Source organism: Bos grunniens, chromosome X, assembly GCF_055505025.1.
Source record: "Bos grunniens cultivar Pamir isolate PY7600 chromosome X, Bosgru_T2T1.0, whole genome shotgun sequence".
NCBI lineage: Eukaryota > Metazoa > Chordata > Mammalia > Artiodactyla > Bovidae > Bos > Bos grunniens.
In genome coordinates this window covers 38,535,833-38,561,387 of record NC_141194.1, presented here as the reverse complement: position 1 = coordinate 38,561,387, position 25,555 = coordinate 38,535,833, and the positions used below count along the sequence as shown (strand labels likewise).

General features: G+C 47.6%; 1 long non-coding RNA gene across 1 annotated transcript; it reads left to right on the top strand.

The window, feature by feature from the left end:
- The first annotated feature begins 13,191 nt into the window (after nt 1-13,191).
- On the top strand, nt 13,192-24,319 carry LOC147340169 (uncharacterized). The gene is made up of 4 exons (XR_015159497.1): nt 13,192-13,490; nt 20,994-21,409; nt 21,486-21,619; nt 22,142-24,319. It is a non-coding gene; the product is annotated as an uncharacterized LOC147340169 (long non-coding RNA).
- The last annotated feature ends 1,236 nt before the right edge of the window (nt 24,320-25,555 follow it).

Below are 25,555 nucleotides of genomic sequence, written 5' to 3'. Positions count from 1 at the left end.
CCTACTGTATAGTACAGGATGTTCAATATCCTGTGATAAACTATAATGGAAAAGAATATGTAAAAGAACATATATGTGCTGTACTTAGTTGCTCAGTCGTGTCCAACTCTTTACGACCCCATGGACTGTAGCCCACTAGGCTCCTCTGCCCATGGGGATTCTCCAGGCAAGAATACTGGAGTGGGTTGCCATGCCCTCCTCCAGCGGATCTTCCAACGCAGGGGTCGAACCCAGGTCTCCCGCACTGCATGCCGATTCTTTACCGTCTGAGCCACCAGGAAAGCACATATATATATTCTTGGAGGAGGGCATGGCAACTCACTCCAGTATTCTTGCTTGGAGAAGCCCATGGACAGAGGACCTTGGTGGGCTACAGTCCATGGAGTTGCAAGGAGTCTGACATGACTAAAGTGACTTATCACACACACACACATATATATATCTGAATCACTTTGCTGTACAGCAGAAATTAACACAACACTGTAAATCAACTATACTTCAATAAAATTAATAATAATAATAAAGAGTAGAAAAGGAAAAAGACCCCTAAAATCAGGGTGTCTGAACGAGGAGATGAAGACCTTTCACCAGAATGAGTAAGACCCAGGCCTTAGATAGTTGGCATTCAGACACAAGGCTGGTTACTCAGTCCTGGTTGCCCATAGGCTGCAGTGACACCTTTGCTTTTGAGTCCCAGTTCCATCAAACCAATGCAGTAAAGAGCCCGAGGGAAACTCTGACTTTGAGTCCCTAGGGCTCTCCCTGGTTCTCCTGGGGTCCGTCTAACTACAGGACCATAAGGCATCAGTCATCATAAGATCACGCCATCAGCCTGCCTGTAACACACTTGCTGCAAAGACGCAGTGGGAAACTGACCTTCAGTTCAGGCCATGGAAAAATTCCAGGATCAGGGTTCAAGTGGATTTCTCACATACAATACATAGTGTGATGAGTGTCTTTGCTTAAGGTGCTTGGACACTATGATTTATAAGAAATATATATTTCATCGTTTAGATGACCAAAGTACATTTCTCATATCTATTTGGTTTCATCCACAGTTCCTGGCCTACAGCTCCCAAAACTCTTAGAATTTCTTGAGTGATAAGAGCAATGGGAGCATCTTTTGTTAATATTTGGTCTCTTGTCCTCAGTTCCCAAAATCCCTTAAAGCCATAAAGGCAAAATGGGTGCCTTGTTACTCATAATAAACCCTTCTCCATCACAACTAAGATTATGTTAATGAGGTGACTTTTGGAAAGCACCAAAAGTTGGGGGCTGCCAGGGGAACCAATGATGTGATTGGATGGTTGATCTTGTGAAAAAGAAATCTTTAGAAGGGGAGGTGGAGCGTGAGCACATGATAAAAAGATTTACACCCACATGGAAATCCATAGTCCTGAGGGTGGGGCTGTGTTGGAAACCATGTGGGTGGAGATCAAAGGCTAGGGGAACAGAAGTCATATTGTTGTCGGAGCGTGTTACAGGCTGCCAGACCAGATGGGTGTAACTGATGAAAGGTTTCTGACAGACCACACAACTGGCCTGGAGTCGAGACACCTACTGATGGCGGGGGAGGGTAGTGCGCGAACCAGCTGGACAGCTGCTCAGAGTCACCATCAGCTGGAAGCAGAGTCTGAACAAACTCTTGACTTACCTTACTGACAGTTTCACCTCCTGTTAAGACTGAGCATTGACAAGGAGAATTGCTACTCTTGAGTTAATTCAAACCAAGAAGGAGGAACTGTTTGGTGAGGGAGCAGGACGAGACCTTGGGAGGTGAGTCGGTCTTCTCAGAATAAGTGCGTGCATAGTCGCTCAGTCGTGTCTGACTCTTTGAGAGCCTTATGGACTGTAGCCTGCTAGGCTTCTCTGTCCATTGGATTTTTCCAGGCAAGAATACTGGAGTGGGTTGCCATTTCCTCCTCCAGGGGATCTTCCCGACCTGGGGATCAAACCGGCATCTCCTGCATTAAAGGTGGATTCTTAAGAGCCATGGGGAATGGGCTGCTCAGACTTTAAAAGGCTTGGAGCCGTGATTCTCAGGCTTGAGGGTCATAGACAACATCAAGGGCTGATACAACCCCCACCTCCAACCCACCAGGCTCTGCCTCCAAGATTCTGATTGGGTCTGTTGGGAGCAGGGGTCACGAATCTCTGTTCTCATTGTGAGGGTGGGGGGCAGAGGGCTCTTTGAGGGAAACAGAGGTTTTCCTCAACTCACAGCTTGAGATGCCACAGCAGCCACGCCGAAGGTTGGAAGGATGCAAAAATGAAATTCCACATCAACCACAACAAAGGAGCTTAAGGAAGATAAAATGATGGACTTGACTAAGCTGCTGCTATGCCAGGAGCCCTGGGGACCTCAGTTTTGTTGCTCATGCCGAAGAGATGGTGGATAGCCAATGAGGAGCATAAAAACAATTGCAGGGGACAGTACGAGTGGTGTCAGGAAGGCTAAAGAGCGAACTGAGGCTGAAACCATGCCAGGGCATCCACAAGGACTTTCTAAGTTAAATTCTGGGTAGGAGGGTAAAGAGAAAAAGATGTCTGCTCGTGGCTTCGGGTGTCCCATGAACTGCCATTCACTCACGACAGAGGAAGTGAGTTGCACCCCTTTTTCTCTTTGGTGAATGACAATGACCATTATTAGGCACCTCTCTGTGCAGATATTGCCTCATTTAATCCTCAGAACAACTTTACAAGGTAGGCATTAAAAAAAAAAGGTTTCAGCTGTGCTGCATGGCATGTGGGCTCTTACTTCCACCAACCAGGGATTGAACCTATACCCCCTTCATTGGAAGGCAGATTTTTAACCACTGGACCACCAGGGAATTCCCAAGGTAGGCAGTTTTTGTATCAGTTGGCTTTCTTCTCTTTGGTCCTGGGTGCTGTAGCCTAGATGCTGCTCTGTGCTCTGGCATGGGGCCAGCCAGCTGCTTAGTCCGTTCTCTTTTCCAAGGCTGATTCTCCTCAGGAAGCACCTCAACACCTGGGGGTGAATTCTCCAACCTCCTGGGCTGCTCTGGCATGGGGAGCACTGGGCTGGACCCAACTAAGCTCAGTGAGATTTTCTTTCACCTGCTGTTTCTGGTCTTACCTTGGGTTCCCTGCAAAGCAGACTCGAGATAAGGGTTTCGGTGCGAGTTGTTTATTCAGTGCAAGGTGAGTCCAAGAAGCACAGAAATGAGACAAGGAAGGAGGGAAAGCCAGTGATGGGCATTTCAAAGAGCAGTTTTCCACTGTGGGCAGGGGGGCGCAGTCCCATTGGTGACCTTCTCAGAGACTGTCTGATATGTGGCTCAATATGGTTCCATTCAGAAGTGAGCATGCGTGCATGCTAAGTCTCTCAGTTGTGTCCAACTCTTTGTGACCCCATGGGCTGTAGCCCACCAGACTCCTCTGTCCATGGAATTCCCCAGGCAAGAAGAACAAGAAGAACACCCAGGACTGATCTCCTTTCGAATGGACTGGTTGGATCTCCTTGCAGTCCAAGGGACTCTCAAGAGTCCAGCACTTCCACGTCTGGATATTTATCTAAAGGAAATGCAAAACTGGGTCTCAAAGCGGTACTGATCTCTTTTACCCATGTTCACTGCAGTATTATTCATAATAGCCAAGATAGGGAAGCAACCTAAGTGTCCATCAGTGGAAAGTGAAGTGAAGTCGCTCGGTTGTGTCTGATTCTTTGCGACCCCATGGACTGTAGCCTACCAGGCTCCTACATCCATGGGATTTCCCAGGCAAGAATACTGGAGTGGGTTGCCATTTCCTTCTCCAGGAGATCTTCCCCACCCAGGGATGGAACCAGTGTCTCCCAAATTGTAGACAAACGCTTTACCATCTGAGCCACCAGGAAGTCCATCAATGAATGAATGGATAAAAAAGATGTGGCATATATGCATATAATGGAACATTATCTAGCCAGAAAAAAGAAGGAAATCTTGCCATTGGTGACAACATGCACCTTGAGGGCATTATGCTAAGCGAAATAAGACAGACAGAGAAAGACAAATACCACTGGTATCCTGTATAAGTGGAATCTGAAGGGGAAAAAAAGCCTAACTCTTACAAATAGGGTAGAGAAGTAGTTGCCAGGGGCTAGGAAGAAGGGTGATGGGAAGAGGCTGGTAAAAGGATCCCAACTTTCAGTTATAAGATGAATAAAGTTGGAGGGTCTGATATAAAGCATGGTCACTATGGTTGGTAACACTGACAGTGTGGTTGAGGTTTGGGGGAAGGATGGAACTCAGATGTTTTCACCAATATAAAAAAGAGGAAGAGATAGATATGTGAGATGATGGGTATGTTAATTCAAAGTTTGTTTGTCAGTATACTCAATAACCTCAGATATGCAGATGACACCACCCTTATGGCAGAAAGTGAAGAGGAACTAAAGAGCCTCTTGATGAAAGTGAAAGTGGAGAGTGAAAAAGTTGGCTTAAAGCTCAACATTCAGAAAACGAAGATCATGGCATCTGGTCCCATCACTTCATGGGAAATAGATGGGAAACAGTGGAAACAGTGGCAGACTTTATTTTTTTGGGCTCCAAAATCACTGCAGATGGTGACTGCAGCCATGAAATTAAAAGACGCTTACTCCTTGGAAGGAAAGTTATGACCAACCTAGATAGCATATTCAAAAGCAGAGACATTACTTTGCCAACAAAGGTCCGTCTAGTCAAGGCTATGGTTTTTCCTGTGGTCATGTATGGATGTGAGAGTTGGACTGTGAAGAAGGCTGAGCGCTGAAGAATTGATGCTTTTGAACTGTGGTGTTGGAGAAGACTCTTGAGAGTCCCTTGGACTGCAGGGAGATCCAACCAGTCCATTCTGAAGGAAATCAGCCCTGGGTTTTCTTTGGAGGGAATGATGCTGAAGCTGAAACTCCAGTACTTTGGCCACCTCATGCGAAGAGCTGACTCATTGGAAAAGACTCTGATGCTGGGAGGGATTGGGGGCAGGAGGAGAAGGGGACGACAGAGGATGAGATGGCTGGATGGCATCACTGACTCGATGGACATGAGTTTGAGTGAACTCCGGGAGTTTGTGATGGACAGGGAGGCCTGGCGTGCTGCGATTCATGGGGTTGCAAAGAGTCGGACACGACTGAGCGACTGAACTGAACTGATACTCAATAATGGGCTTCCCAGGTGGCCCTAATGCTAAAGATCCCACCTGCCAATGTAGAAGATGTAGGAGAAACGGGTTTGATCCCTGGGTGGGGAAGATCCCCTGGAGGAGGGCATGGCAATCCACTCCAGTATTCTTGCCTGGACAATTCCATGGACAGAGGAACCTGGGGTGTGCTACAGTCCATGGGGTCACAAAGGGTCAGACACGACTGAGTACACATGCATCTGCACACGCACATAGTTAATAATAAAGCTGAAATTAAAAAATAAAAAGGACACTGCCCTGGGACGGGGTTTGCCGTGACCAATTCACTCTCTGAATACCCCTGGGCAAATTATTCAGCCTCTCCGATCTCCAAATCTCTTACCCTTCAAATGAGCCGAGACCGGGCCCTCATGTCTAAGGCCATTCCAGCTCCACAAGTCTATGATTTTATGTGATGTTCAGAGCGATACCGATACTGAGCAGGACCCTGTGGGGCTCTGGGGCACAAAAGCCTTTCTGTGTCCCCCATTTCTTGATTACAGGAAATAGGCTTCATTCAACCTCCGTGACCTTCCAGGAGTTCCAACAGGCAGGTTCAAACAGATGCTAATTAGGGAAGGGAGGAGATGTGGAGATAAGGGAGGAGCAGCCAGGAAATAATAATGTAGTCTTTGGGGCAGGGTCCTGGTTCCCCCAGAAGGCATACACACAATAGCTTTTTGCAGATACTGAAGCTCCCACCAGGTGGGAGAAGTTAAAGGTATGCTGCTCCCAGGCACGTACACCCTAGACCAGTTGGAACCAGAGGCTGATAATGCTGATTCTCAATTACCTCACCACCAACTAATCAGAAGAATGTCCATGAGCAGATCACGCCCTTCTCTTTGAACCATTACTATAAAACTCCTTACTACCCCCTCCAGGTGGGGACACGCAGGTTTTGAGGACATTAACCTGCTGTGGCCTCCCCGCTTCCTCTCAAAGCGATAAGGCTATTCTTTTCTGCTTCACGGTGTCCTTCACAAAGGCTGGAGTGGCTTCAGGATTGCATATAATTCAAACGGCATGTGAGGCTCAGCGGTGCAGAACCCTGACCCGGAATGGGCCTCAGACAACGCCCGTCAGAAGGACAATTACCCTGGTGGCCTGTCTACAGCCTAGTGTGGCTCTCAGCTTTGTAGGCTCAGAAACTCAGTCTCACCATGGTCCATGCTAGTCAGCTCTGGAACCAAGTTAAAGCAAGGCTGCTAGAAGGAGCCAGAAGGTTAAAGCCATCATTTGCAGTCAGAAACTGCTGCCATTCGCTAGCCCGGGCCCTGCAGGTCATAGGACTGCCTCATTGACTAGGGCTGGCAGGGTGGCCCAGTCTCCAGGAAGGGGAAGGATTGCCAGGATTGTGAGTTTACTGGGAGCAGGCTGGGATAGCCCGTCCATAAGGCTCCACGGGTCAGAGGTGACGCCATGTCCTTCACTGATCGATAGTGCTTGAGTGGGTAACCCAACTCCAGTTTCTGCCTCAGATCCCCTCAGGGTTCAAACAGCAAAGGGTGGGCAACACCCACATTTGGATAATCTGCCTGCTTGCCTGCTCAGTTGCTTAAGTCATGTCCGACTCTTTGGGACCCCATGGACTGGAGCCTGTTAGGCTCCTCTGTCCATGGGGTTCTCCAGGCAGGAATACTGGAGTGGGTTGCCAGTTTCTCCTCCAGGTGGGATCATTTAAGAAAGGCTTATTTCAAAGGTGCTGTTTGCAGAGGAATGGGCTTGAAGCATCCTTCAGCCCAAAGCTACTGAATAGTTAGCAAAACCTAGTTGGAGAAGGAACCTCATGAGGAGCACTGAGGGATCCTTGGTGGCAGTGGGAAAGCAGGGGAAAGAAGTAAGTTGACCCCACTCCCCTACCCCCAACCACCTTCTGGGGCTGCTTATTGGCTCAACTCCATCAAAGCACATTGGAAGCCATATAGATCAGCCTGCTGGGGCCAGCACCAGCAAGGCAGGGAAGAGAATGACTCCAGAGAGAAAAAAGCCAGGCGTCCACCCGACCCCACCCCCCACCCCCAGCTTGATGGACACATACTAATTTCCTAACGACTTAAATCAGACTGCTGCCAAGTCTCACTGGCCTGGGCATTCCACTCCTTCAAGGTGACCTCGCTCTGACACATTCAGTGTTGATGGTTTAGATTGCTTCCTAAATACCGGAGTGGGTTGCCATTTCTTTCTCCAGGGGATCTTTCCGACCCAGGGATGGAAACCAGGTCTCCCACATTGCAGGCAGATTCTTTACCATCTGAGCCACCAGGAAGACAGGCTTCCTGTGGGCAAACTTATTTCCCTTATTTTCAATTCTGGTGCAAGGTGTCACTTTCCAGCCCAAGTAACAGAATGGAGAGAGAACGCTTAACAAGGGGGCATTTGAAAAGGTCTGGAGAACATCAGGGGCTGTGGGGCAGTGAGTTAGTGGTGAAACCAAGTGAAGCTGTGAGCCTTCCAAGGCTGCAGTGGCTCCGAATAGCTTTCCCCCCATGTAGGAGTGCACCCTGTGCCACCGGCTTTTTTTTTTTTAACTTTTTGACAATGATGAATTGATGCCAATTTGGTTTCATTTCTATCTATTGGACTGTTCTGAAGCAAATCCCAAACATCCTATTACTTATATGTAACTATCTGTGTGTGTGTGTGTGTGTGTGAGTGTTAGTTGCTCAGTCGTGTCTGACTCTTTGCGACTCCATGGACTATAGTCCACCAGGCTCCTCTGTCCATGAGATTCTCTAGGCAAGACTTCTGCAGTGGGTTGCCATGCCCTTCTCCAGGGGATCTCTGTACGTATCTCTAAAAGATAAGGGCTCTTTTCCTAATGTAACTATATTGTTTAACAATTACCTGTTAATATTTTCAAGTATCCAGTTAGTGTTCCAAGTTTAATTGCTTCATACATCTCAAAGTTTTTTTTTTTTTTTTAAGTTTAGATTGGTGAGAGAAGGCTTAACAACTTCCCTTGACTACATTACATGCTGGCTATGATCCTGGGTCCTCCTGCCTCTCAGAGTCAAGAGTCTTGAATGTGTAGTCCACAGCAGCTGACTCAATTTCCTTTTCTTTTATTTACTTCTCATCTCACTGACATCTAGTCCCATGCACTGCCACATCTCTGAAACTGCTTGGTCCAAGCTCAAAGTTGACCCTCTTTGCCAAAGCCAAGCTTCCCTTTTCTCTCCTTCTCGTGTGTATTTTGACCCTAGTTTAGAGTCTGGTCTTAGTTCAAGGATGGGAGAAAATGACGACTTGATCTGGTCCAAGGTTGTTTTTAGTTTGGTTTCCTTCCAAAGCAGCAACCAAACTATACAAAGGATCAAAGCAAGATGCTGATACCAGTGGGTGGGTGGTTCCCTGCACCTCCGTGGGGGCTCCCAAGTCATGGGGACCCTTGGATGCGTAGGGAGAGTGAATGGAGAAGGGAAGAGAACCAGTAAAGTGACTCACTACAGTGGGCAATTGGAGTTCAGTCCCCTCTGGGCCCTCGAAGAACCTGTGTGAGATCCAGCTCAGAACTGAGAAGGCTGAGGGATTTACCTGATGGTTGCTGCTCCCTACAACCACCTCCCCAAATTTGGGGGTTTCAGCTTCTACCTTCCAACCTGTGCCTGTACTTGGCTAAACATTCTCCTATGGGTCCAGAGAAAGTCCCAGGACACGGGGAGACAGGCACTCAAGGCAGAGGCTGGCCACGTGCCCAGAGGCTCCCAGCCACAGGTGTGCTCAGAGAAGGTATAAAGAGAGGGGCATCGACAGTGTGGGCAGCACCTGTCTCTCTTCCCCTCCTTCAAAATCTCTCTTCCCACCGCCTCTGTGAACCACTCTCTTCTGGTTTCCCATCTAGCTGACTGTTTCTTCCCAGCACACTTTTCAGATTTCTCTCTTCCCCCCAACTTCTAAATGTGAAACTGGTACCCAGCTGAGCCTGGTTAGACCCTCACTCCACACTTCTCCCTGAGGGAACTCAAACCCTAACCTTATATCTAGGGCTGCAATCCTCACTTCTTTGCTGCTGACTCCCAAATCCATGTCCGAAGTACAGAACTCTTTCAGTTACAGTCCAACCCTTCACAACGAATTTCTCCACTTAGCATCTCTGTTTTGGGATACTTCACAGGCTTTTCAACTTATATGCCAGACTGAACTGATTAACTGCCACCCTCGCTTCCAGCAAACCTGTTCCTCCTCTGTATTTCTGGTCTCTGTGAATGGCACCATCATCCCTTCAGTCTCCCAAGCCTGAAATTCAAAACCCATTTGTGGAGTCCACGTGGATCGCAGCTGGAGGGCAAGGGGCTGAAAGCCAGCGGTGGTCAGGAGCACCCTTTTCCAGGTGTGGGGGTCTTGGGCTACTTGACTTCCTCCTGTGGATGTGGACTTGCACGTGGCGAGATGGACACACCCCCTCCCACGCCCCACTCTGAGTTTCGGACTCCGATTCTGATGACTCTCTTGTCACAGATAGAGAGTTGCAGGAGGTGTTTTCCTGAGGGCTTCTGAAGCCAGGCCTCAACATGGTGCTAGATGGGCTGAAGAAGGCCTTGAACACTGTGAATGGCCTGAAGCAGTGTTTGGCTGAAAGTAAAAAAAAAAAAAAAAATTAAAGAATTAAATTAGAAAAACAAACCAAAAACCCATTCGTGTCAGACACTGTTGGTTGCCTGACCCAAACTGCATTCCTGATAATGAATCACATCATGGGAACAGGGGCCATAGTTCTGGCTGATGAGCTGTAAGCAGGCATCTCTGCTGTGGATTCCTGGGAAGGTTTTTGTCTTCCTGATACACGCGTTGCCCTTTCCCCTTCTTCCTGCTGGAATGTAGATGAAAAGGCAAGAGCAGTTGCAGTCATGTTGTAACCATGAGGGAAGGGCCAAGAGAGTTAGAGTCTAAGATGCTCACGTTCTTAGACTGATATTTGCTTACCTCCTCTCTTCTTGTGGTGTGAGCAAAATCCATTTTATTTGTTGAAGCCTCTGTAGTCAGGGGTTTTTTTGATACATGTAGCACTGCACAGATGTACCACTTGGATTCTCCCTTTAACACGGAGGCGCTCATTTCTGCATCTGTTGAGAGTATTGAGTGCCGGACGTCACCCAGTCTAAATATTTCATAATTTCCATAATTTCTTCCAAGATTCCACTGTCTGATTTAGCCTTCTTTCTTTCTGTAGTTTACTTATCTGAGTTTCTCACTGGGCTGTAAGTTTCTGAAGGACAAGACCATGTCTTCCGGGACTTTGTCCCTTTGGAATCTCACACAGGGGCCGGCACATAGCCCACTTCTGTGTTTCATGATCTTTCACGCTCCAGATTATTTTCTTCAGTGTGTGTCCAGTTTGCCAAATGACTTTTTCAAAGTGTGACTTTCAGAAGTGAGCTGAATGTTTCAGGAGTGGTCTTGATAAGAGTAGGGTGGTGTGGGACCATCCCTTCCCTTTTTAGAGACATTTCCATCTGTAACTATACCGTAGGAGCCTAGTTCTTTTTAATTTTTCCAGTCACTGTATCCTACTCTTTACTCAGACTGAGCTCATTGTTCATTATGGTCTTTTTTTTTTTTTAATCTGAGATGTTGCTAAACCACATTGCTCACATCCTGTACCCCGACTTTTGCTTTCTGGAACAAGGATAGAGCTTTAGATTTTTTAGATTTTTAGATTTTTAGATTTTAGATTTTTTAGATTTTTTCCTATTTAATGTCACCATTCGCACCAGTCCTGATGCGAATGCACCAGTCCTACTTTACACCAGAACTGAACCTGACTTTTATATTGTTACTTTAATATTTTGATTAATTTACTACAATTTCTGAAAATCACCTCAATACCTTTATGGAAGAGGAGGAGAAGGCATATATTAATAAATTAATAAATAAGTGAATACCATCTTGATAGACTCGCTTTATTGTTACAGTCTGTTGAAACATAATTGAAGTCCAAGTAAATTATCTGCTTGGTAGATTAACTACTCTACCAGCTTGCGGGCAACCAGGAATTTGATGGGTGTGTGTTTTCTACCGGTCCACCTGCTCCATGCATAAAATTGTTGAACAGGACTGAAGAAAGAGGCCTGGAGGGGAATCTGAAAGTGTATCAGCTACTTTGGATTTTATGAGACTTAACTGAAGCTTCCGTCCCTCCTGCCCCTGGGCCCCACCACCTGGTTCCAGCAGGGCTGCCTATAAGTGAGGGCAAGAGATGGTCAGAGGGGGGCCCAGAGAGGCTTGTGTGTATCACTTCTTGTCCTCATACCAAATCCAAATCATTTCTTTTTGGATGACCTCCTCTTGAATACACTCAGTACCTTCTGGAAAGCAGGCTGGTTCTTGGGCCCAGACACGAGTTATTGCTAGGCTGCGAGGATGGGGTGGCCCTCATCACTTCTGCTCCACAGGCGCTCCCTGGCTGGCCTGTTCTCTTGGTTACAATGCAGCGATGCTGGGCATACTTTTTATGACTGTGTGTTTTCTCTTTCTTCCAGCATTAAAATTTTATTCACCACATGTCAACTTGCTTATTAAGAAGTTCCCAGGTGCTCTTACCTCAGCTGCGTGCCTGCCATCAGCTCTGGCCGCTATTGTTTTCTCATCTATTACGCATTGTACGTGCTGAACCGCCTCACTTGGGTCTCAGAAAATGCGCAGCAGGCAGAGGAAAAGGTCTCAGCATGCAACATACCCAACTTTCCTGGGAGTGTGGGGTGGTACCCACTTACCCCATCTCTTTTCTTTCCACCCCTCCCCCCAGACGAATTGGGCTGCCCCCCCCAACTCATGTTCACCCCCAGCTTCGGCCCCTTTTCCAGTAACTCACTCCCTACGTTAATTTGTCTTCCACTCCAGTGGGCAAACCTCAGGGTTAACCCCCCTACTCCTTTTCACATCGGGGGCTGACCTTTACCTCCCTCCCCTGCCCTTCCTCCTCTGAAAGAAGGAGCGCTTAAGCTTTTTCGTGCTACGCACCCCTGTGTCCTGCTTAACCGGAATTGGGAATTACTGCAGGCTCTCCTTAAAACGCAGATTCAGATTCAGTAGGTCTGGGTGGGGCCGAGATTTGCATTTCTAACGAACTCCCGGGCGCTGCTGCTGCTCCCTGGACCACATTTTGAGTTGCCAGGTCTAGGGGGATTTCAAGATTGTAGGTGGTGGGGGATAGGGTGGATGGAATGACGCTGCACTTGAAGCCTGCTCCCTCTTCGCCCCACCACCCCAAGCGCCAGGGAAAACCTGCGCCCACATTTGATGCATAAACAGAACCCGGCAGGCGCAGAGCATCACAGGTGCGCATCCGGGCCGGCTCCGGCCCCGCCGCAATTCATCAGCTCCCAACAAATGCTTCTTTATAATCAGGAAATAGAAACCCTCTCTGGCCGAGCGGAGAAGGCTGAGCGCGCTCCTCCCACCTTTCCGGGCCGCTGCGCAAGGGGCGGACTCCAGGCGGGGTGGCTTCATAAACCAGAGGAAAAGAGACGAAACAATTAAACCTAGCGAGTCAGGATTGCTCCAAGGAACAGGCTTTCAAAGGCAGGGGAGTCTGGCTTTTTTCCAGGTTGTGGGATCAGCCAAAGGGCGCGGGCCTCCTTCCCTCAGCGTGACAGGTGCGCCGGAGGCAGGCTCTGGGATCCAGGCTTGCCCATGGCCCAGCGTCCCGTTAGAGTGAAAAAGGACCCGCGTCTGGTAGGGTAACCCACCGTGCGATCCCCACGTAATAGGAAAACACAGAGAAAAGCCATATTCCTTTCAGTCCAACCATGGAGCTGTGCCTGCTCCCTGACTCTTCATAGTATAGTTGTAGAATCACACCTTCTGGAGATGTCCTGCCCTGTTCAACCATCTTCCTTCCGTACTTTCTTCCTCCCTCCATTCTGTCCTTTCTATTTTGAGGCCCTTCCCTTTAACCTAAACAGTTATTTTGCTCATTGAATCCAGAGCTAGATACCTGACATGCTAAGTTGCTCAGTCGTGTCTGACTCTTTGCAACCCCATGGACTGTAGACCACCAAGCTCCTCTGTCCATGGGATTCTCCAGGCAAGAATACTGGAGTGGGTTGCCATTCCCTTCTTCAGGGAGTCTTTCCGACCCAGGGATTGAACTCATGGTTCTTGCATCTCTTACATCTCCTGCATTGGCAGGCAGGTTCTTATATTTTTAAAGTCAGATAGATGCCATGGGGTCCCAATTTCCTACCTAATTACAGGCACTAGTCACAGATTTGAGTGGTTAAAAAAATTTTTTTTAAAGAAAGACAGAAATTGTCTTAAAGCAGTGTTCTCCAAGTGTGGCCCCAGGAGCAGCAGCATCAACATGGCCTGGGAACTTGTTAGAGACACAGGTAGGTTCTCTGATCCTTACCCCAGGCCTGCTGAATCTAGCCGCCTTGTGGTGGGGCTGGGCCCTCTCTGTTTTAAGGAGTCCTCCAGGTGGAAGTTTGAGAAGCACTCCTCTAAAGAAAGAAATAGGGAGCCCAGACCCAAGGTCTCCATAATGGATGGGGAAGAGAGCTGGAGAGCAGAGGGGAATCAACATGCTGCCTTCTGGGATGGTTGGGCAGGGGGACTTGGGTCTCCAAGATGTCCTGTGCAGACTAGCCTGCTACTGCTGCTGCTAAGCCACTTCAGTCGTGTCCGACTCTGTGTGACCCCATAGACGGCAGCCCACCAGGCTCCTCTGTCCATGGGATTTTCCAGGCAAGAGTACTGGAGTGGGGTGCCATCGCCTTCTCCAGCAGACTAGCCTGGGTTGTAGCAAATGGGCAGAAGCTGCAGAAAGGCCACTGCTTCAAAGGAGCCATTCCTTATGTTCAATTTTGTCACCCATGCTCCCACACTAACTGCCAGGAAACTCGACTGTCTACTTTGTGCTAATAAGCTGCCTTGGTTCTTCTAACATGCCGAACATAATAAGAGCATGGAGGGATGAAATATCTGGAGTAGTTAAGTAATCAAGGCAGGAGTAATTAGGTAGACTAAACCCCAACAGAAATAATCCATCTTTTAGAAAGAAATGACATTTTGAAAAATTTAGAAATCTTCATCAAGCTATTATGCGGCTGAAATATATAAGCACTTTGCATTCTGTTTTCTTTCTCTGCAACACGCAACACATGTGAGAGTAATTAAGGGATTTCACTCTGTCCTGAGCACTTCATCTCAATGATGGTGGCTCTGGACACTGGAGACTAATATAAATAACTCATCAATTTCCTAAGTGTCTATAGGTTTAAAGAGAATATGATTTTGTATCCAGGTATGGCAAAGAGTTTTGCTAAATGTTACAAGCTTTTAGGAGGTTTGCATTGTGGTATGAGGAGGGGAAGCAAAACATGTCCTATTTCAGAAGTTTCCACAAACCGTGAGGGCTCCTTTTCTTCTCTTGTTCCTCCTGCTTCATCACTTGATGTTTGTGATTAACCTGCTCGGTGAAATATGGGCACTCTTGCCCTGGAATGTGGGAGAAGATTTTAGCAGATTATATCCTCCTGTGAAAAATGGCCTTTGTCATCAGTGACCGCGAGAGGACACCGCGGTGTGCGCAGATGTATGGATTAGCAAGGGGCACCCGTGGTGCCGTAAAAGATAAGAGAGTGCTGGGCTCAGTTCTGAGAGTCCATCTGCGTGTCCTTGAACTCAGTGCTTGAGAATAGGGGAGCCTCGGTTTCCTCATCTGTACAATAAGCAAGGGAGGGGGTCCACTCAAAGTCTTTTGGGTGCCTTTCAGTCTTGATTTTACAAAGATGAATTGCAGGCATTCAAGAAATCTCTCCAAAATTGCCCGAAAAGGAAAAAATCACAGGAACGTAGTCTCTTGCTTCTCATGGGAGTCTGGGTGTGGGGTTGTCGGGATGGCGCACCCTCCCACCTCTTTCAGAAGCTTCCCCATGCATTTTCTTGGCTGGGCTTTCACTGTTCCTCCCACAAGTTTGACATCGCTGCACAAAGATCCACCTGGCCTTAGGAAGCTGATGTGGTGCGGAGCACACATTCCCAGGCATGGCTTGGAGCAGCTGAAGTGTAACTTCCCCTGATGTTCTACAGGAATTTGGAGTGGAACACGCCAGGGGCTGTGGACCTGGATTCGCCACTTTGGGGTGCCATGTCCACCCCTCCCCCCAGCTCTGGGGGTCACCGGAGGTCAGAGATCCTTCTCCCAAGGTGCCTTTTCGCAGCTGGACTCTCCCTGGTGACAGGGGCAGAGGCATCTCGCTGAATCCCACACCAACCGTCGACACGTCTGGTAATGTTCACAAGAGACCTAGTGGTCTCAGCCCACTTTTCAGCAAGATTTAATAGCACAAGACGACTGTGAGGCCTCAAGCTACCGGGAAGAGAAGTGTTTGCAAACCTGTGGTTTGGAGAAAGCTGCGCTCAAAACAACTATTCAGATTTTAATTTACAGCCTGCGGATTTGCAGGGAAGAAGATTTCTGGTAAAATGACAATTAATGGGATTTTATCCCCAAGCCTAATTCATTTCTTGCCTTTTAACTCCTTTGCCGCTGTCTCTTCGGGCCACTACCTTGGCTGGCAGGATCATTTCACCCATGAATGAGGTCATGCATTCATTCATTCATTCAACAAACATCTACGAAGCAGAGACCATGTACAGGCATTGAACTAGGTTCTGGGAGTGATGGATGAATAAGACTTCCATCTCTGCCCTTGAGGAATGGGGTGCCTAGTGGGGAGAGATGAGCATTATAAGCACAAGGTTCATACTAGAAGCATGGTGGGTGCCACAGGTGGAGAGAGGAGTCTTGGTTGCAAATCTGTAGTTCAATGACCAAATCCCAGCCCCCAGATTGGTTTTCCTTGGACTGTGGAGCCTTAACAAAAATGTAGCCAGCATTTGGATATACTGAACGATTTCCCAAAATAGATCACGACTTTGGCTTCTCTTGAATCATCTGAAGATCGGGCTATTGGGGGCTTGTGTTTGGAGACAACAAGAGCGTAAGTGGCGCTGAGTACTGGCTGCCCCCTTTTGATGGGACTTGCACTTGTCCAGCTAGTTAGAGTGACCAGGATGCCCGCACCGTGCATCTGTGCCCTTTATCAGGCCATCTCCCCCCGGCAGCCGGCAGTGTTCGAATGGAGAGGCAGAGAGGGATGAATCCCTTCACTAGGTAGGGCAGTATCTATGTGTCATCGTCCCAGGTGCTTGACTCAGGTCCACAAGCTCCTCCGTGACCTGGCCTCTTTTTTTCTGGCTGTTTCTAGTAGTCGCTCCCAAGCACCCGAATCTTCTGTCTCCTATGCCCACTGGCACTTCTGGGAATGGACCCTGCTGTTTTGTATCCCAGAAACTGTGCTGTCTACTTGGCTAGCCTGCAGCCACATGTGCATATTTAAGTTACAGTGAATCGAAACAAAATAAAGTAAAATTTCATTCCTCAGCCTCACTAGCCACATTTCGAGCGTTCATTTGTGACTGCCTACCATTTGGGATGGCACAGATACAGAATATTTTCATCATTGAAGAAAATTCTAATGGACAGCATGGTTCTGGAGCTTTGCTTCAGTTGATATGCTCTCTCCTTTGAATGAAATCCAATGCCTTGTGGGCTAGAGGACACCCTTCTTTGAAGAGACCATCTAAGTGTCCTCTCTTCTTGGAAGTCTCCCCAGGTATCTCCTTCTAGGTGGACTTGCCCAAAGCCACCTCTCTGTTTCTGATATTTCCCCCTTCCATATTTATCACAGTGCAAAAAATACCTGATTCTGACACCTGCAAACTTCCTGTGGGTAGAGGCTATGTTATTCATGGCTTGTTTGATCTGGAACTTAGCCCAGAGGTAGTTCCACGGGGCCATGCTAGATGTCCCATGAATGTTTCAGGAGTGACTGAGTGGGTGTCTGGCATTTCAGGCAGTGGGCAGTGCTGCAACCTATGGCAGAAGCAAGAGCCAGGGGACAGAGGGAGTGAGACGGCACAGGGTCTTCGCTGATCAGTCTGGTGGTCAAGAGCTTGGGGGCAGGGTTGCTGGGGCTCAGACTCAGCCACCTCCAAAGGAACACTTGACGTCCCAGACCTGTCAGCCAGGTGAGGATGCCTGAGAACTTTTTTTTACAGGCTCAGCCTCGGGTGGAACTCACATTCACAGCAATTTCCAAGTCGAGCGAGCTCTTTCTGCAAACCTCTCAGAAGTCAGTGTCTTGCAACATTGAGCAATGACCAGTCAGCCTTGTGGGGATGAACTCAGAGTCCTTATTTATCAACTCATCTTTTTTTTTTTTCCTTCCCTTCTCTGTTTCCTAGTCTGTCTCATGGGCTCCTTCCTGCCAACCCGTTGACCCTCACTAGCCACCAAACACAGGCAATTTATACCACCACTGTTTACACCTCAGGGTAGCTGGGCTTTTAAGGCCAAAGAATTATGACAAATAGCACAAAAACAGAAACAGCTATTAAAAATAGGATTTTACAATTATAAATAATTAGGAACAGTAGGATGGGCCACTGTGGCTCTGCTTCGTGTGGGCAGGGGTTGAGTTATTTTCTTCATGGGAAGGGATTCCAATGTTGCATTCTAGACCTCAGATCAGGAAAGGTGATGATGGTGGCTGATATGTCAAGGCAGAAAGCTTGAAAGATGAGTGTGTGTGTATGTGTGTGTGTGTGTGTGTGTGTACTTGGGCATACTTTGGGGCTTTTTCATCCTGAAACGACCAATTTTCTCAAATTTGGCCAGAGATACAAAGAAATAGGCATTTCTATTAAAATGCAATATATGTGGACCTCCCTGGTGGTTCAGTGGTTAAGGATCCACCTGCCATTGGAGGGGACACAGTTCGATACCTAGACCAGGAAGATTCTACATGCTGTGGTGCAATTAAGCCCCTTTGCTACAACTACTGAGACCGAGCTCTAGAGACTGCAAGCTGCAGCTACTGAAGCCTGTAGGCTCTCGGATCTGAGTGCCACAAATACTGGAGCCCATGCACCTAGAGCCTGTGCTCGGCAACAAGAGAGGCCGCCACAATGGGAAGCCCTGTGCATTTCAGCTAGAGCGTAGCCCCCACTCTCTGCAACTAGAGAAAGCCCACGCATAGCAACAAAGACCCAGTGCAGCCAAAATAAATAAATAAAATGCACTGTCTGTTGTTTTCAACTGGGTTCCCTAGAAATGGAGTTTGAGCTAAAGATAGGTAGGCTGAAGGTTTTGTTTTTTTTAATCAAGATGGCTTTATCGAACCATGGTTTATATACTGTAAAATTCACCTGTTTGAAGCATATGTTTCAAAGATATTTTTGGTAAATTTAACCAGTTGTGCAACCATTACCACGATCTAACTTTAAAACATTTCTAATCACCCCAAGAAGACCCCTTATGTCCCCTAGTGGTCATTGTCCATTTTCACCCCCAGCCCCAGGCAATCATTAATCTACTTTCTGTCTCTATACATTGGCCTTTTCTGGATATTTCACATGAAAAGGATTACACAGTATGTGGTTTTCACATCTGGTTTCTTTTATTACGTATAATGTTTTCAAGCATCATCCATGTTGTAACATGTATCCATGCTTTGTTCCTTTTCATAGCTGAATAATATTCCATTGTGTGGATATACCACATTTTATTTATCTGTTCCTCTGTTTATAGACATTTGGGCTGTTTCCATTTTTTGGCTATTATGAATAATGCTTCTGTGAACACTTGTGCACAAGTCTTTGTGTGGATAGACATAAGTTTTCATTTTCTCTTGGGTATTTACCAAGGAGTTGAATTGCTGGCTTATGTGGTAAATTTACATTTAACTCTTTAAGAAACTGCCAAATTGTTTTTTGAAGTGGCCGCACCATTTCCATTTCTACCAGCAGACTGTGAGAGTCCCAGTGGCTTCATATCCTCACCAACACTTGCTAGTGTCTGTATTTTTGATTCCAGCCGTCCTAGTGGGTGTGAAGTGGTGTCTCATTGTCGGTTTGATTTGCACTTCCCTAGTGACTAATGCTGTTGAACATCTTTTCATATGGCTTATTAGACATTTGTATATCTTCTTCAGGCTTCCCTTGTGACTCAGCTGGTAAAGAATCCACCCACAATGCGGGAGACCTGGGTTCAATCCCTGGGTTGGGAAGAGTCCCTGGAGAAGGGAACGGCTACCTACTCCAGGATTCTGGACTAGAGAATTCCATGGAGTGTATAGTCCATGGGGTTGCAAAGAATTGGACATGACTGAGTCACTTTCACTTTCGCTTTTTTGATGAAACTGCTATTCAAATGTGTTGGATCATTAAAAAAAAAAAGTGGGCTCTTTGTTTTCCTATTACTGAGTTTTAAGAGTTGAAAATAATATATTTTGTATGCAAGATATATGATTTGCAAATATTTTCTCCCAGTCTGTGGCTTGTCTTTTTATTTACTTAATGGTGTCTTTAGAATTGCAGATGTTTTAAAATCTGATGTAGTCCAATTTACAATTTTTAAAATTTTATGCCTCTCGTGTCATATTTAAAAAAAGACTAATTGAAGTTTACAAAGATTTTGTCATATGTTTTCTTCTAAAAAAGTTTTATAATTTTAGGTCTAACATTTAGATCTACGATCTATTTTGAGTTAATTTTTGTGTATGGATGGTAAGATATAAGGATCTAAATTCATCTTTTTGCATGGGTATCCAGTAGTCCCAGCATCATTTATTGAAAAGATTGTCCTTTCCCACTGAATAATCTTGGTACCTATGTTGAAAGTTAATTGACCATAAATATAAGGATTTTTTCCTGGACTTTCACTTCTGCTCCATTGGTTCAGTTCTGCTCCATGTATCCATGTATACTGGCATATCCTGACGCCAGTAATCCACTATTTTGATTACTATAGCTTTGTAAAAGTGAAAGTGTTAGTTGCTCAGTTGTGTCTGACTCTTTGCAGCACTATGGACTGTAGCTTTCCAGGCTCCTCTGTCCATGAAATTCTCCAGGCAAGAATACTGGAGTGGGTAACCATTCCCTTCTCCAGGGGATCTTCCTGACCTAGGGATTGAACCTGGGTCTCCTGCATTGCAGGCAGATTTTTATGGTCTGAGCCACCGTAGCTTTGTAGTGTATTTTAAATCAAAAAGTGTAAGTCCTCCCACTTCATTCTTTTCAAAATTGTTTTGGCTGTTCTGATTCCTTTACATCTTCATATACATACTAGGACTGACTTGTTAGTTGCTGCACGCAATAGATTTATTGATAGTGTCTTGGGAGAGGCACCTGCAAGGAAGTGAGGGATGCAGGATGGTGAAGCAGTTGCAACTGAGGCCTCAGCCGATATGGGGGCATTGGAGCTGGGGTGGCCCTTCAGAATTGTCCCAAATTGAGGTGAGGGGGCCAGGCCTTTGTACCCCTGTATCAGGTGTGCCACTAGTCTGACACTGGCTACTGCAAGAAATCTAAGATCTTGGTGGCTTAACAGTTACATCAGTAAAGGGTTACTTCCTGTTCATGTCATAGTCTAGTGCAGGTTGGGGCTCTGCCCCAGGCAGTCATTCAGGGAACTCACTGTAGTAGATGCTAATAGGTATTTTCTCAATTTCCCCTTTATCAGTCTGGTATGCCCATCTTGCACCTGTTGTAAAAGTTGGATGCTGATAGCTATTTGCCCTGAGTCGACAGGCAGATACTCCCCCCAAGAAATTCCCGAGAGGGCAGGCAACCCCTGGAGGTAGCCCGTAGCCAATGACTGACTCTGACCCAGAGGACAGATGCCTGGCTCCATGGCCTCAAGTGGACACAGCTCCATGGAGACAGTCATCTTCCTGAGTTCCCTGGGGGATCAGAGCTAACCCTCAACCCAAACTACCTGTTTGCTGAGATTCTTCCTTTAACTTATCCTGCTTCTCTCTTTATAGGTTTCACCTGGGAGCATTCTGTCACATAGTCCCTTGCATCAGAATCCCCATGTCAAGCTCTGCCTTTAGGGAACCTGACCTAGCTTCTAACATGCTTTAGCACTGCCATCTTCAAAATGTGCCTTCAAGGCCATTCTGGCATCATCCAGCAAGCAGATAGGAGCGAGGGAGAGAGAGAGAAGGCACTCTCCTTCTTCAGTACCTCATCCCTTTTGCTCACAGTTGATTGTTGGAAGCTAGTCTCTCATCAAGATAAAAAGGGGTTTCAAAATTAGTTTAACTGCATGCCCAGAAGAGGAAACAGTTTTGGTGAGCATCTGGCCCATCTCTGCCCCAAGGCGTGTGTCTGAAGCCATTCCAGAGTGAAATCTCAGATCCAGACGATACTGTGAGAGCAGGTCACAAGGCAGAACACGGTGACTTTCTCTGTGAGTGGAACAGCCACGGGGGCTCTCACGTCCTTGAGTAATCTTCTCTTGTTGGCCTTCCCAGCTCTTCTTTAGGGGCGGCAAGCATGATGGAATCACCTCCCCCGCACCTAGCCCAATGCGTGGCACATAGAAGGAAGTTAATAGACGTTTGGTGAATAAAACTGCTGTTCATCAAGGCAGTAAGCAACCACAAAGGTTTGGCTCCCACGAAAGTTTCTCTCTTGGCTTTGTCTCTCTCCTGAGGTTGTCTCAGTGACCTCTCTCCCCAGTGCTGGGCTACACATTCCTAGTCTGTTTTGGTCTCTCTGCCAGCTCATTAGTTTCTGAGTCTGGATGTTTCTTGGCTTGATAATCAACAGCCCCCTTGGCTGGGGGCCTGCCTGGCTCTCATTAGCAGCTGTAGTCCTTGTGGAGATCACAGGGAACCCCCCTAGAAGTCATATTTGTAAATATCTGCTGGAATGATAACAAGGCCATGCAGACGTCAATGGGAACACAGTAATTAAAAACATCGCCTGGTCACCAGTGGTGGCTTGTCCTTAATGAATTGCATTAAGACAAATACAGAGGACATGGAGGTTTGCTTTGAGAGCTAGCATGGGGAGGAGTCCATTCTTCTTGCAAGCCAGGGGCTTTGGGGTTAAATCTGGCGTTATCTTCTCAGGATCTTGTACTTCATTTTATTAAAACCTCTGCGAATATTGTCTTATTCATCAGAGACAACTTGCCCTACGTTCCTGATGGCGGGTACCATGATTTGCATCTTGGAAATCAGCTCCCAGATGCCTAACCATTGGCCAAATGCTTGGAATGCCATTTTTGAAATTCCTGATAGAAGAGTTCCTACTGCCCTAGAGATGTCTCTTCTGCATATTCTTAGAAGCAGAACAAAAAAACAAGAACACTTGAAAAAAAAAAAAAAGAGGGGAGCAGCTTTCCCCGATTGCCAAGTGAAATACAGCTTTGTTATTGAAGTCTCTTGCTCCGCCTTTGGAAAAGCTGGGATTACATGTTCTTTTCTCCAGTGTCTTAAAAGAAAAGTAAGACGTTGGCTTCAAATTAATCCACCAAACTTTGAACTCAAATGAGGTTCCTTTCTAGAATACCACACTAGAGAATAACAGAGAAGGCTGCTGGAAGCTGGAGTGGGGAGGAATGTGCTGTCCTGTTTCTCAAACTGGGGTTCCCCGGATGGCCTCCACTGGCCCCACCAGCGGTGACTCACTCTCTGGATGCCTTGCTGGACCACATTGGGTGTCTCACAGCCAACACACCACTTGGAGTTCCCGAGGAGAATTCAGATTTGTTGTTCCCACTTGGCCACCTTCACGGGATGGCTTCTGACTCAGGGGGCATTCGATAAAGACTTGTCCATGGGGTCGCAAAGAGTTGGACACGACTGGCAACTAAGCACACAGCATAGACCACTCTGGCTGTAATTTTGAACAAACACATCTGCCTGAAGGGGGTTTGGAGCAGAGAAAGAGGAGAAAGAAGATTCTGTAAAGTTGCATGGTCGTGGTTCTTGTCTGAAGGCTATTTGATTCATGATTATCTTATTTGGTGGCTTACAGGTACCTCCTGCTTGCTCTAAAGAAAGCTCATCCATGGACCACCCCCCAAAAGGAAAAACTGGGTGGACAAACCTCTCTTTTGTTTGTTGAAGCAGCGGGGTGTGGGACTCGGGCCCGGGGCATGTGGATAGGGAATGCCGGTTGGAATCCCCGTCTGGCCTCATTTAACATCCTGTGAATGTCCTGCCAGCCTTTTTGTCCCCAGCAACGCCTGTGCCCATCACCCTCCAACAATAGAGTGGCTGTGGAAAGGGACAGGGCTCCACGAGGCTTCAGGAAGACTGGGAGGAGGAGGAGAGTGCAGACCAGCACGTAGGGAAGGATGCTGCATATCACCCACTCTCAGTTCCAGCCCCTCTCCTCCTACCCAGTGGCAGGGTGGCAAGGTTCTTAATGATAATTTTTAAAAGTGTCAGGCCTCTGCTCATTTGCAAATCTCTGTGTCTCATTTGCATACCAGATCCAGGAGGCCCCGACTCTGCATATGGAAAATGGAACACAGTATAAATAAGATAAATGGATTAGGTCAGTTGACTGCAACTGTAGCTGCGGCCAACCCACAGGCACAGTGTGCATGAACTACAGGGGAGGTTTGTCAATCAGGCAATTTATTCCCACCCTAGAAGTGGAAAAGCAGGATGTGCACGCACGCTCGTAGACTCACTGAGAATTCCCGCTGGGAAATAGGTCATCAGACAGTCCCTGCACGTTGCTGGCAGGGCCTGCCAGTCCCCTGTGGAGGCGAAGGGAAGCTTGGGGAGACCACCTAAGGACCGCCACCACTGTCCAGGACTACCGTCAGGAAGAAGGTTTGTGTCTGCAGATTGCGGGCAGTCCATTGAAAGCCAGCCTCCCTGAACTTGCTGACTTAGCCAGAGAGCAGAGTTGCTGGAAAGAGGGGGTTGGGGACCTTTCAGGTCTTCTCCATGTGCTTGTCCTTGGAGAAGATAAGAAGACAAGAAGATTGTTGGAGCCCCGACCATCCTAGGACAGTGGTCTAGGCCAGCCAGCCTGGGGACACAGGAAGTCTCAGCTCCTTTTCAGCTGGCGGAAAAAAAAAAAAAAAAATTCACCCTGGCAGCCGGCCACTGGCTCCGGCCTGCCTACCTCTCAGCCCCTTCTCAGCCTGACACGTGAGTCCCCGAGGCTGACCTCCACCCTTTCCGGACACGGGCCATCCATCATGGCAATGCCATCCAGGACAGTAGCAGGCGACTCGTCCTTTTGATCAGCACAACTCCGGAAGGGAGGTTCAGGCGACGGACTGCTGTAGGGGGATTAATATGATGGGATGTGCGCACCTTTTGCAATTAGTTAATGGCTTGGCTGTGTGGAGTAGGCTTCTTTGGCCTTCTGTCTTGGGATTAAAGACCTCACATGACAGCTGGAAACTTAAAATCACTCAGGAAAAGAAAACAAGCCAGGGGTGGGGGGGGGGAGGAGTGGGTAAAACGGTCCCGCTTGAGAGGAGGGGGTGGATTGGGGCAGCAACGGGGAGGAGAAATGACCTGGGGTCAGCAAGGAGGGAAGGAGTTTGATCATGCAAGTGTCCTCGATAGGGTTCTGTGAGCTGGGATTTCACAATAGACAGGTGTGTTTGTGAGCACAAGCATATTTGGGTGTGTATGTCTATGCATATGAGATTGTAAGTGTGTGCGTGTATATATGGGCATGTCAGTGCATGTGTGAGTGTGTGTGTCTTTGTGTGTTCATATCTGCACAGGAGCGAGCATGGGGTGTGTAGCGTGTGGGGTGTGTATGGTTTATGTTCATGCATGGGATGTGTTTCTGAGTGGTGTATATATAACGTGTGTGAATGTGTCTGGGTCTTGGACTGCCAAGGCCAGACAGGTTCTGGCTCAGGGTTGAACCCACTCCATCTTCCGGGGCCCTCTGCTAGCTGCTCTCTTAGCCTAGAGCCCCTCGTTGTCTACACCGGGCCTGCCTCCCTCTCTCAGACACCTGGGGCTCAGTCCGCTGCCCTCTGCCTGTGGTGGGGGATCCTCCTTTCCCCACCCAGGCTGGGCTACGGGATGAGTCACAATCTCTCCCCTTCTTTCTTCTCATTACTAGTAGGAAGACTCGCAGAAACCTCTGATGTCAGGGTTTCAGAGCTGATCACCATGGAGTTGGCGAGGGGAGATAGGGGAGGAGGGGTGGGTGACTACCCTGTGGCCAAAGAGAGGGATATTCCTGATCGGGGGTGGTAGCTCAGAAATGACACGAGTGGGCACTTCAGAAAGGCTCAGGGTTTCTCAGGATCGTAAGAAAAACTGGGCGCCTTTGAGGCCCGATTGCACAGGATGCCCTTGATGGAGGGGTTTAACCTGTGGCCTTTCCTGCGTTGGGACTGAGGCTGCCAATAGCCTGGAGCGCATCGTAATTGTCCCGGGGCAAAGATACTGGAAGGACCTCTCTAGGCCATGTAGAATCAAGGTTCAGTGATAAGGGGGTCTCCTGTGGCTCGCTGGCTCTGCTCCTTCTGTGAGGGCCGGTGGGCACAGCTGCTCTGTGCCAGCGGCATGGGTAGGATCTCTGCCCTTGGAGATTTTCTCAC